Consider the following 13,938-nt stretch of genomic DNA (forward strand, 5'->3'; position numbering starts at 1 on the left):
GTTCAACCTCTCCTTCGTATCATCTGAGATCCCAAGGATTGGAAAGCTGCCGCGGTCATCCCCTCTTCAAAGGGGGAGACACCCTGGACCCAAACTGTTACAGACCTATATCCATCCTGCCCTGCCTATCTAAGGTCTTCGAAAGCCAAGTCAACAAACAGATCACTGACCATCTCGAATCCCACCGTACCTTCTCCGCTGTGCAATCCGGTTTCCGAGCCGGTCACGGGTCTCCTCAGCCACGCTCAAGGTACTAAACGATATCATAACCGCCATCGATAAAGACATTACTGTGCAGCCGTCTTCATCGACCTGGCAAGGCTTTCGACTCTGTCAATCACCATATTCTTATCGGCAGACTCAGTAGCCTCGGTTTTTCTAATGACTGCCTTGCCTGGTTCACCAACTACTTTGCAGACAGAGTTCAGTGTGTCAAATCGGAGGGCATGTTGTCCGGTCTCTCTGGAGTCTCTATGGGGGTACCACAGGGTTCAATTCTCGGGCCGACTCTTTTCTCTGTATACATCAATGATGTTGCTCTTGCTGCGGGCGATTCCCTGATCCACCTCTACGCAACGACACCATTCTATATACTTCCGGCCCTTCCTTGGACACTGTGCTATCTAACCTCCAAACGAGCTTCAATGCCATACAACACTCCTTCCGTGGCCTCCAACTGCTCTTAAACGCTAGTAAAACCAAATGCATGCTTTTCAACCGTTCGCTGCCTGCACCCGCACGCCCGACTAGCATCACCACCCTGGACGGTTCCGACTAGAATATGTGGACATCTATAAGTACCTAGGTGTCTGGCTAGACTGCAAACTCTCCTTCCAGACTCATATCAAACATCTCCAATCCAAAATCAAATCAAGAATCGGCTTTCTATTCCGCAACAAAGCCTCCTTCACTCACGCCGCCAAACTTACCCTAGTAAAACTGACTATCCACCGATCCTCGACTTCGGCGATGTCATTACAAAATAGCTTCCAATACTCTACTCAGCAAACTGGATGCAGTTTATACAGTGCCATTCGTTTTGTTACTAAAGCACCTTATACGACCCACCACTGCGACCTGTATGCCCTAGTCGGCTGGCCCCTCACTACATGTTCGTCGTCAGACCCACTGGCTCCAGGTCATCTACAAGGCTATGCTAGGTAAAGTGCCGCCTTATCTCAGTTCACTGGTCACGATGGCTACACCCACCCGCAGCACGCGTCCAGCAGGTGTATCTCACTGATCATCCCTAAAGCCAAAACCTCATTTGGACGCCTTTCCTTCCAGTTCTCTGCTGCCTGCGACTGGAACGAATTGCAAAAATCTCTGAAGTTGGAGACTTTTATCTCCTCAACAACTTTAAAAATCTGCTATCCGAGCAGCTAACCGATCGCTGCAGCTGTACATAGTCCATCTGTAAACTACCACCCAATTTACTACCTCACCCCCATACTGCTTTTATTTATTTACTTTTCTGCTCTTTTGCACACCAGTATCTCTTCTTGCACATGATCATCTGATGATTTATCACTCCAGTGTTAATCTGCTAAATTGTAATTATTCGATTTATTGCCTACCTCATGCCTTTTGCACACATTGTATATAGATTCTCTTTTTTTTTCTACCATGTTATTGACTTGTTTATTGTTTACTCCATGTGTAACTCTGTGTTGTCTGTTCACACTGCTATGCTTTATCTTGGCCAGGTCGCAGTTGGAAATGAGAACTTGTTCTCAACTAGCCTACCTGGTTAAATAAAGGTGAAATAAATAAAAAATAAAAATCATACTTGTACGTCAGTAGGCTACAGTAGCCTATGCTGTGCATGGGGGGGAGGGCAGGTAGCCTAAACAAGCACACAAAGTGGTAAAGATTTTCAGCTTGCATGCAGGCACTCGAATAAGTTCCGGAACAGTATGAATCACTTTCGTTCCAGGTTCCATTTCTGTTCCTTGAAAATGTTTGTTATTTTCCGCTATCCGTTTGTTCCCTGAAATGTTTTGTTTTTTTAAACCATCAAAATTGATGTTAGTGATCGCTGTTCTGATCAAGGAGGTCAGTGGCACCCCTTAATTTGGGAGGTGTTGCTGTATATATTCAGAGCCATATCCCTGTAATGCTTGAGAAGATCTTATGTCAAGTGTTATTGAAGTGTTGTGGTTGCAGGTTCACTTGGCACTCTAAAGTATTTTCTTTAAGGTTGTTGCTATAGGCCACCAAGTGTTAACAGTCGGTATCTAAATAATATGTGTGAAATGTTTGATAGTGTATGTGATGTAAACAGAGGAGGTCTACTTTCTTGGGGACCAGAATATTGACTGGTTTTCATCAAGCTGTCCGCTCAAGGAGGGCTTCTTACTGTAACCAGTCCCTGTAATCTGGTTCAGGTTTTAATCAACCTACCAGGTGTTTTACAAACACTACAGGAACAAGATCATCCACATGTATTGATCACATTTTTACTAATACTGTAGAACTTTGTTCTAAAGCTGTATTCGTACCCATTGGATGCAGTGATCACAATATAGTGGCTATATGCAGGAAAGCAAAGTTCCAACAGCTGGGCCTAAAATGGTGTATAAATCAAATCAAATCAAATCAAATCAAATTTTATTAGTCACATACCATGGTTAGCAGATGTTAATGCGAGTGTAGCGAAATGCTTGTGCTTCTAGTTCCGGCAATGCAGTAATAACCACAGTATCATAACCTAACAATTCCACAACTACTACCTTACCACACACACAAGTGTAAAGGGATAAAGAATATGTACATAAAGATATATGAATGAGTGGTGGTACAGAACGGCATGGCAGATGCAGTAGATGGTATAGAGTACGGTATATACATATGAGATGAGTACTGTAGGGTATGTAAACATAAAGTGGCATAGTTTAAAGTGGCTAGTGGTACATGTATTACATAAAGATGGCAAGATGCAGTAGATGATATAGAGTACAGTATTACATATGAGATGGGTAATGTAGGGTATGTAAACATTGTATTAAGTGGCATTGTTTAAAGTGGCTAGTGGTACATTTTTACATAATTTCCATCAATTCCCATTTTTAAAGTGGCTGGAGTTGAGTCAGTATGTTGGCAGCGGCCGTAAATGTTAGTGGTGGCTGTTTAACAGTCTGATGGCCTTGAGATAGAAGCTGTTTTTCAGTCTCTCGGTCCCTGCTTTGATGCACCTGTACTGACCTCGCTTCTGGATGATAGCGGGGTGAACAGGCAGTGGCTTGGGTGGTTGTTGTCCTTGATGATCTTTATGGCCTTCCGTGGACATCGGGTGGTGTAGGTGTCCTGGAGGGCAGGTAGTTTGCCCCTGGTGATGCGTTCTGCAGACCTCACTACCTCTGGAGAGCCTTACGGTTGTGGGCGGAGCTTTGCCGTACCAGGCGGTGATACAGCCCGACAGGATGCTCTCGATTGTGCATCTGTAGAAGTTTGTGAGTGCTTTTGGTGCAAAGCCGATTTCTTCAGCTCCTGAGGTTGAAGAGGCGCTGCTGCGCCTTCTTCACAAACGCTGTCTGTGTGGGTGGACCAATTCAGTTTGTCCGTGATGTGTCACCAGAGGACTTAAAACTTTCCACTTCTCCACACTGCCCGTCGATGTGGATAGGGGGGTGCTCCCTCGGCTGTTTCCTGAAGTCCACAATCATCTCCTTTGTTTTGTTGACGTTGAGTGTGAGGTTATTTTCCTGACACCACACTCCGAGGCCGCCTCACCTCCTCCCTGTAGGCGCTCTCGTCGTTGTTGGTAATCAGCCTAACTGTAGTGTCATCCGCAACTGATGATTGAGTTGGAGGCGTGCATGGCCACGCAGTCGTGGGTGAACAGGGATACAGGAGAGGGCAGAACGCACCCTTGTGGGGCCCCAGTGTTGAGGATCAGCGGGGTGGGATTGTTGTTACCTACCCTCACCACCTGGGGGCGGCCCGTCAGGAAGTCCAGGACCCAGTTGCACAGGCGGGGTCGAGACCCAGGGTCTCGAGCTTGATGACGAGTTTGGAGGGTACTATGGTGTTAAATGCTGAGCTGTAATCAGTGAAGCATTCTCACATGGGTATTCCTCTGTCGCAGATGGGTTAGGGCAGTGTGCAGTGTGGTTGCGATTGCGTCGTCTGTGGACCTATTGGGTCGGTAAGCAAATTGGAGTGGGTCTAGGGTGTCCGGTAGGGTGGAGGTGATATGGTCCTTGATCAGTCTCTCAAAGCATTCATGGATGACGGAAGTGAGTGCTACGGGGCGGTAGTCGTTTGCTCAGTTACCTTAGCTTTCTCTTGGGAAAAGCCAATGGTGGCCTCTTGAAGCATGTGGAACAGCAGCTGGGAGTAAGCTGATGATATTGAAGATGTCCGGTAACACCCAGCAGCTGGCTGCGTGCATGACTTGACCACGGACGCGGTCCGAGCCGTCGAGGCCGGCAGTGGGTTATGCCAATGGATGTCGGAGCGCCTCTGGGAGCGCCCGTTGCTGGGGTATCTGGTGGAATGGGTCGAATGTGTGCTTTTGTGATGGTGAAGTGTTCACAGCCAGTAGGGTCGTCGGTTTTGAGCTCATCACGCTTGCGTTACCTAGATCTCTCGGCTGCAGTGTGAAGGAGAGCCCGCAGGTTTTTGGTAGGGGGCGTGTCGTGGCAACTGTATTGTCCTCAAAGGGGGCAAAAAAAGTTGTTTAAGCCTGTTGGGAGCAAGACATCCTGGTCGCGAGACGGGCGGCTGGTTTTCTTGTAATCCGTGATGACTGGTAGACTCCTGCCCACATACCTCATTGTGTCTGGCTGTTGAATTGCGACTCGCGATTTTGTCTCTGTCTGAGTGTACTAGCCGTTTGATTGCCTTGCGGAGAGATAGTACACCTGTTTTATTCGGTCATGCCTTCCGGTGGCTGGTTGTTGGGTGCTAGTTGATGTATGGTAAGGTCTGTTGGGTGGGTGGTGAGTATAGGGAGTATTTTGTGAGTGAGCGCGTATTTGTGCAGTGCCGGACGGGTAGCGGCGGCGTTGGGGCGAGGTGCGTCTGGGTGGATGGTCTCCGAGTTGGTGGTTGGCTTGGGGCTAATTGGGGGTATGATTGTGTGTGTTGTGTTGGGAGTAGGTGGTCTAGAGGGTTATGTTATGCTGAGTGAGGTTCGTAGAATGTGCCGGGCTGGTGTGTGTAATGCGGGTAATAGCTGAGGGGTTGCCTACGTGGTGTTGGGTATGTCAGCGGTGGATTGTTGTTTTTGTGTTGTGTTTTGTTGTGTTTTTGTTGTGTCATGCGCGTGTTGTGGTCGTGAGCAGGGTTAGAGGATGTAAGATAGCAGGTTTGTGATCGAGGCTTGGGTGAGTTGTGTCGGGTTCAGATTTTTATAATCGGTTTACTCGCCGGAGCCTGCGCCGGCGTAGGTGGCTCGGGCCGGCCTCGAAGATCGTGCCGGAGAGCGTTGTGATGCTTTGGTGGTTGAACTGGGGCGGGTCAATTCACGGTTTTTTGGTTGGGGAACGGGTTTTCTATCGTTGCTGTGGGTCGGAGACATCGGTGCAATTTTTTTGTTATTTTCTTTTTTATATAGAATTTTTTTGTTTTTCTATGTCTTTTCTGTATTTTTTTTTTTTTTTGTTTTTTTTTTGGTTTGGTTATTTTTTTTTTTTTTTTTTTTGTCTAGTCTGTTTTGTGTTGTTTGTATTTTTCTTTGTTGTGTGATGTTGTGTGTGTTTTTTTGGTTCTGTTGTATTTGTTATTTTTTTTTTTTATGTCATTTCTTTTGTATAGTGCTGTGGATTTTTTTTCATGATTTTTTTTTTTTTTTTTTTTTTTTTGTTTTTTGTTTGGGCGGTTTTTTTTTCTTATCGTGCTATTTGCGTTGGTATGTTGTTGTGTGTGTGTGTTGTTTGGTATTTTTTTTTTGTTGTTGTTTTGTTCCTATTGTTATTGGTTATTGTGTGTTGCTTTGGTGTGTTTTGGGATGGAGGCGGCGTTTGTTATGAAGGTTCTGTTTGTAGGCTGGAATCAACAAAATGGAGTCGTGGTCAGCTTTTCCGAAAGGGGGGCGGGGAGGGCCTTATAGCGTCGCGGAAATTAGTATAACAATGGTCTAGTGTTTTTCCAGCCCTGGTAGAACAATCGATATGCTGATAGAATTTAGGGAGTTTTGTTTTTAGATTAGCCTTGTTAAAATCCCCGCTACGATGAATCGCCGCTCAGGGTGTGTGGTTTCCAGTTTACAAAGAGTCAGATAAAGTTCGTTCAGGCCATCGATGTGTCTGCTTGGGGGGAATATATACGGCTGTGATTATGATAGAAGAGAATTCCCTTGGTAGATAATGCGGTCGACATTTGATTGTGAGGAGTTTCTAGATCAGGTGAACAGAATGACTTGAGTTCCTGTGGTTGTTATGATGATCACACCACTTCTCGTTAATCATAAGGCATACCCCCCCGCCCCTCTTCTTACGGAAAGATGTTTGTTTCTGTCGGCGCGATGCATGAAAAACCAGCTGGCTGCACCGACTCCGTTAGCGTCCCTTGAGTTAGCCATGTTTCCGGTGAAGCAGAGCACGTTGCAATCCCTGATGTCTCTCGGAATGCTACCCGTGCTCGGATTTTAACACTTATTGTCAAGAGACTGACATTGGCGAGTAGTATGCTAGGAGTGGAGCGCGATTGCCGTCTCCGAAGCCTGACCACGAGACCGCCTCGTTTTCCCTTTTTCGGCGTCGCACAGGGTCGCCGGCTGGGATCAGATCCATTGTATTGGGTGAAGGCAAACACTGGATCCGTTTCGGGAAAGTCATATTCCTGGTAGGAACGATGATGAGTTGACGTTAATCGTATATTCAGTAGTTCCTCCCGACTGTATGTAATGAAACCTAAGATTACCTGGGGTACCGATGTAGAAATAACACGTAAAAAAAACAAAATACTGCATATTTTCCAAGGAACGCGAAGTGAGGCGGCCATCTCTTTTTCGGCGCCGGAAGTTCTATAAGAGATCATACAAAAGATTTTGCTATGACTTATGTGGATGATGTCAAACATATTTATTGGTCTGATGTGATTAATGAAGAGCATCCAGACGCTGCACTTGAATTTATGAAATTGCTTCTTCCAATTACTGAAAAACATGCACCTGTTAAGAAACTGACTGTTAGAACTGTTAAGGCTCCATGGATTGATGAGGAATTGAAAAACTGTATGGTTGAAAAAGATGGTGCAAAAAGAGAGCCTAATAACATTTACATTTACATTTAAGTCATTTAGCAGACGCTCTTATCCAGAGCGAATAAGTCTGGCAACATGTGACTAAACTCAACAAAACGAACAGTGAGAAATTGTATTTATGCATAAAAAAACATATCATGAAAGAAAAGCATTGCAAGTTTGAATTTTATAAAGTTAGTGTGGGAGAGGTGGAAAAATTATTGTTATTGATCAATAATGACAAACCTCCTGGCACTGACAACTTAGATGGAAAGCTACTGAGGATCTTTGCTGACTCTATAGCCACTCCTATCTGTCATATTTTTCATCTGAGCCTAGAGGAAAGTCTTTGTCCTCAGGCCTGGAGGAAGCCAAAGTAATTCCGCTACCCAAGATTGGTAAAGCGGCCTTTACTAGTTCTAACAGCAGACCTATAAGCTTGCTGCCAGCTCTTAGCGAACTGTTGGAAAAATTGTGTTTGAATACAATGCTATTTCTCTGTAAACAAATTAACAACAGACTTTCAGCGTGCTTATAGAGAAGAGCACTCAACATGTACTGCACTGAGACAAATGACTGATGATTGGTTGAAAGAAATTGATAATAAGAAGATTGTGGGAGCTGTACTGTTAGATGTCAGTGCAGCCTTTGATATTATTGACCATAACCTGTTGTTGAAAAAACATATGTGTTATGGCTTTTCAACCTCTGCCACATCGTTGATTTAAAGTATTCTATCTAATAGAACTCAAAGGGTTTTCTTTAATGAAAGCTTCTCTAATGTCAAACATGTAAAGTGTGGTGTAATGCAGGCCAGCTCTCTAGGCCCTCTACTCTTTTCTATTTTTACCAATGACCTGGCACTGCCATTAAACAAAGCATGTGTGTCCATGTATGCTGATGATTCAACCATGTACGCATGAGCAACCACAGCTAATGAAGTCACTCAAACCCTTAACAAAGACTTGCAGTCTGTTTTGGAATGGGTGGCCAGTAATAAACTGGTCCTGAACATCTCTAAAACTATTAAAGCATTGTATTTTGGTACAAATCATTCCTTAAGTCCTAGACCTCAGCTGAATCTGGTAATGAATGGTGTGGCTGTTAAACAAGTTGAGGAGATAAAATTACTTGCCGTTACTTTAGATTGTAAACTGTCATGGTGAAAACATATAGATTCAATGGTTGTACAGATGGGAAGAGGTCTGTCCGTAATAAAGAGATGCTCTGCTTTTTTGACACCACGCTCCAAAAAGCAAGTTCTGCAGGCTCTAGTTTTGTCTAATTTTGATTATTGTCCAGTCGTGTGGTCCAGTGCTGCAAGGAAAGACCTAGTAAACCTGCAGCTGTCCCAGAACAGAGCGGCACGTTTTGCTCTTAACTGTAATCAGAGGGCTGATATAAATACTATGCATGCCAGTCTCTCTTGGCTAAGAGTTGAGGAGAGACTCACTGCATCACTTCTTCTTTTTATAAGAAACATCAATGTGTTGAAAATCCCAAACTGTTTGCATAGTCAATTTACACACAGCTTTGACACACACACTTACCCCACCAGACATGCCACCAGGGGTCTTTTCACAGTCCCCAAATCCAGAACAAATTCAAGAAAGCGTACAGTATTATATAGAGCCCTTATTGCATGGAACTTCCTTCCATCTCATATTGCTCAAATAAACAGCAAACCTGGTTTCAAAAAACAGACAACGCAACACCTCACAGCACAACGCCTCTCCCCTATTTGACCTATATAGTTTGTGTATGCATTGATATGTAGGCTACGTGTCCATTTAAACATCTTTTTTATGTAGTTCTGTCCTTGAGCTGTTCTTGTCTATTGATGTTCTGTATTATGTCATTCTGTATTATGTTTCATGTTTTGTGTGGACCCCAGGAAGAGTAGCTGCTGCTTTTGCAACAGCTAATGGGGATCCTGATAAAGTACCAAATACCACTGGTTCTGATGCCAAGAAGCTGTTTTCGGTCATAGTAAATGATGGCATAAACATTATGTACAAAAACAGTTCAAATCAGCGTAAAGAAAATACACAACATAGCAGAATTGGTTAGGAGCCCGTAAGACGGCTACTATCTGCTGCAGCGCCATCTCAACAAGATAGTCAAGTGACTGCTCTAACAATGGAAATACATATCCTCAAACATGGAAAGCAGGTGGGAGGAGGTGAGATCAGGTGGGACCATTCTAGCCAATGAGAGGGCGGTTACGTGTGTGAACAACAGACCATAGAGATAGATAGAATACTCATCTTTGTATATGTGCCATTATAGTGTCTGTGACAGGATGGGCAGCGCCATTGAGGCTATCTCCATTTCAAAGAAATACATGTTATTCTCCAGTTGACTACTGGTGGAAGCCCTCAACAGCAATGTCCATGATAAAACAGGTTATGTCCATGATAAGTGTGTCTGTTGTCTCTATGTGTGTATCTGTTGTCCTCTTACTGCAGTGGGCTAAATCAGGGTCACACAGTGTTTCTTGGTAGTCTTAAACAAATCTACTTTGAAACAGAAGCATATAACTCACACACATGGTTATGGGTTTAAAAAGGAGAAGACACCTGTACCATGTCGGATATAGAGTTGAAATGTATTCAGCTTTGAGTTTGTATCCCAATATTACACTTTATATACATCACAGAAGATTGAAATATAACAAAACTGTTTGACATAGAAACACCAATATTTTCGTCATTTAAAAAATAATAATGTTTATTAATTATGAAATTATGAAAAATATTAATAACGTTCCACCCATGATGCCACTAGAGGGCGAGTTGGTCATTTGACTGCAGGAAAGGGCTACAGCTTGGCATGTTTAACACTAGTGAATTGGAACAATGATTAACACAGTCAGCAAGATAACATTTATTTGGTGCTGTCTCCTCTTCACAGGCCCTCTCCTCTCTCTCCCCCTCTATCCCTCTCGCTCTGAATTATCACAATCATAAATGCAGTATACAGATATACACATACTAAACTCCACCCACTCATTTAAGCTACTTCAAAATGCACCTGTACACCCACGTGTTGACACACGCGCATCACCAACCGGTAATGCACCATCAAAGCTGAGCTGCCACTACAGTAAAACACAAGCAGCATTACACACACCCACACATTCTTGAGTGACACGCCTATCCATCATTGCAGTAATCGGTGACAATCACCTACCTCAGTCAATTACACCTCACTAATTGTTGAGATGTAGACACACACAGAGCCATACACAAATTGACAGGGAAGGAACACACACATATAAAATCATTACCATAGCTGTATGCTTGTAGATACAGTGCCTTCAGAAAGTATTCACACCCTTAACATTTTACATATTTTGTTGTGTTACAGCCTGAATTTAAAATGGACTACATTTAGATGTTTTGTCAGTTGCCTACACACAATACCACATAATATCAAAGTGGAATAAAACAAATTGAAACTTTTACAAATTAATTAAAAATGAAAAGCTGAAAGGTCTTGAGTCAATAAGTATTCAACCCCTTTGTTATGGCAAACCTAAAGAAGTTCAAGTGTAAACATTTGCTTAACAAGTCACATAATAAGTTGCATGGACTCACTCTGTGGGCAGTTATAGTGTTTAACATGATCTGTCTGTACCCCACACATACAATTATCTGTTAGATCCCTCAGTCAAGCACTGAATTTTCGAACACAGAATTAACCACAAAGACTAGGGAAGGTTTTTCAATGCCTTGCAAGGAAGGGCACCTATTTGTAGATGGGTAAAAAAAAAGAAGGAATATCCCTTTGAGCATGGTGGAGTTATTAAATACACTTCGGATGCTGTGTCAATACATTCAGTCACTACAGGCGTCCTTCCTAACTCAGTTTCTGGAAAGGAAGGAAACCGCTCAGGGATTTCACCATGATGCGATTGTCTTTTTTTTTTATTACATTTTTTACTTTGATTTGCTGTAGGAGCAACCAACACTTTTTAAATTCACCTTAAAACTTTGTTTAGATTCACCTTAACCGCAGGGGTTACAGGATTATTTCCAGCAACATCACAAACTGTTTTAGAGACTGATGGACAGGGTCTGGTAGTGCTCCAGTTCTTCCTGTCAGAATAAGCAACAGAGGACTTGGAAACTGTATCAACTCCCCTGTAGAAATGGCACTATGGTTATTGTGAGTAACCTAGTTGATGTCCCTTTAACTACACCGTGCAGTGAGTGTATACAAACTGCCATCTCCTGCCATTCTGATGGATTGGAGACTGTCAGAAAACGTGGTTGTAACGATAATAATTTGGTTGTTATTCCATTGGTTACTTCAAGGCAGATGCCCCAGGGGCAGAGTGGCCCACACTTATTGAATATGGAGCTTTTAAATGTTAGAGCAATCACAAGTAAAACCTTTCTCTTGAATGACCTCATTACTGAGCGCAAAGTTAATTTGCATGTTTCTCACTGAAATATGGCTGTCATCAGACTGTAGTGCTGCTCTTATTGAAGCCTCCCCCTGGACTACAGCTTTTCATACTCTATCAGAAAAGGGAAAAAGGGTGAAGGGACAGATTCTATTTTTACTAATGCTCTCAGCTTTAAGGACATTTTGTTTGGCGACTTTGGGTCTTCTGAGCATCATGCTATACTGTTTAAATGTCAGCCACCAGTGCTGGCCATAACTCTGTGTAGGCCACCGAAGCACTGCCCCACTTTCTTTACTGATTTATCTGAACTATTGTCTATTGTCCATCAGAACTATGATAAAATCATTGTGTGGGCGATTTTAATATTCATGTTGACAAAGGAACTGACTCCAAGGCCACTGAAATTATGAATCTTTTGAGCTCTATGGACTTTAGCCAACATGTTGCTGTGCCAACCCATAACCGCAGCCATACTCTGGACCTGGTTATTACCAAGGGGCTTTATATTGACATATCCTCTATTGTTGATGTTGCTTTATCTGATCACCACTGTGGATTTTTGTACTACCTAGCTGCACATAGCACAGGGTAATACTGAACGCATTATTAAGTAACACTATCTTACCTCTGAAGTTGCTACAGATTTTATTGCGTGTCACCTATTCTGCCGTCCTCTTGTGATGATTTAGTTGATCACTTTAATAGCAAATTAAGGACAACCATTGATGCCATAGCCCCAGTAAAGTTGAAAAGGCCAACTCCAAACGGAAAGACCCTTGAGTGAGTAAACGAATCAATTAAAGTGAAATTGCAGAAAAACAGAGCGGAAGTGGAGAAAGTCAAAGTTGCAGATACATTATGATATTCTGAGAGAGCAATTTGGCATATATAACAAGGCAATTAGAAAAGCCAGACAGGCAATTTTTTAAATCTTGATCACTATTAATTAGAATTCGAGAGTGCTCTTCTCAACCATTGATGGCCTGATCAATCCTATCCCAGCAAACCTATGTGAACTTTCCTCCACATCTAAATGTGATGAGTTTGCGGCATACCAGAGATGAGATAACCAACATTAGGCTGGGTATCAGTCAAGAAAGACGTGATGAGAAGTTTGATGATATGTGCCCTAGCCTACCACGCAGGAACTATGGATTTATGTTCCCTGGTTGACACAGACATGCTCAGGAAAGTGATATCACAACTTAAGCCTTCTACCTGCCTTCTCAAAACTATCCCCACCACCTTCTTCAGAACAGTTTTATTGCATATCTGAAGAAAAGCAATCTATTGTTAATCACTCGCTGTTCACAGGCACTTTCCCGACTGCTATGGTGAAACCCCTTCTGAAGAAAAGTCATCTGGATTCTAGTTTTCATTTACAACTGCGACCTGGCCAAGATAAAGCAAAGCAGTGCGACAAAAACAATACAGAGTTATACATGGGATTAACAATCGTACAGTCAATAACACAATAGAAAAATCTGTATACAGTGTGTGCAAATTAAGTAAGGAGGAAAGGCAATAATTAGGCCAATAGTGGCGAAGTAATTACAATTTAGCAATTTACACTGGAGTGATAGATGTGCAGATGAGGATGTGCAAGTAGAAATATGGGTGTGCAAAAGAACAGAAAAACAAATATGGGAATGAGGTAGGTAGTTGATTGGCTGGATGGGCTATTTACAGATGGGCTGTGTACAGCTGCAGCGATCGGTAAGCTGCTCTGACAGCTGATGCTTAAAGTTAGTGAGGTTAGTGAGATATAAGTCTCCAACTTCAGTGATTTTTGCAATTCGTTCCAGTCATTGGCAGTAGAGAACTGGAAAGAAAGGCGGCCAAAGGGGGTGTTGGCTTTGGGGATGACCAGGGAAATATACCTGCTGGAACGCGTGCTATGGGTGGGTGTTGCTATGGTGACCAGTGAGCTGAGATAAGGCGGAGCTTTACCTAGCAAAAATGTATAGATGACCAGTGGGTTTGGCGACGGATATGTAGCGAGGACCAGCCAACGAGAGCATACAGGTCGCAGTAGTGAGTAGTACATAGGGCTTTGGTGACAAAACAGATGGCACTGTGATAAACTGCATCCAATTTGCTGAGTAGAGTGTTGGAGGCTATTTTGTAAATGACATCGCCGAAGTCAAGGATTGGTAGGATATTCAGTTTTACGAAGGTATGTTTGGCAGCATGAGTGAAGGAGGCTTTGTTGCGAAATAGGAAGCCGATTCTAGATTTAACTTTGGTTTGGAGATGCTTAATGTGAGTCTGGAAGGAGAGTTTACAGTCTAGCCATACACCTAGGTATTTGTAGTTGTCCACATATTCTAAGTCAG

Source organism: Salvelinus sp. IW2-2015, linkage group LG31 (genome assembly GCF_002910315.2).
Source record: "Salvelinus sp. IW2-2015 linkage group LG31, ASM291031v2, whole genome shotgun sequence".
Classification (NCBI taxonomy): Eukaryota; Metazoa; Chordata; class Actinopteri; order Salmoniformes; family Salmonidae; genus Salvelinus; species Salvelinus sp. IW2-2015.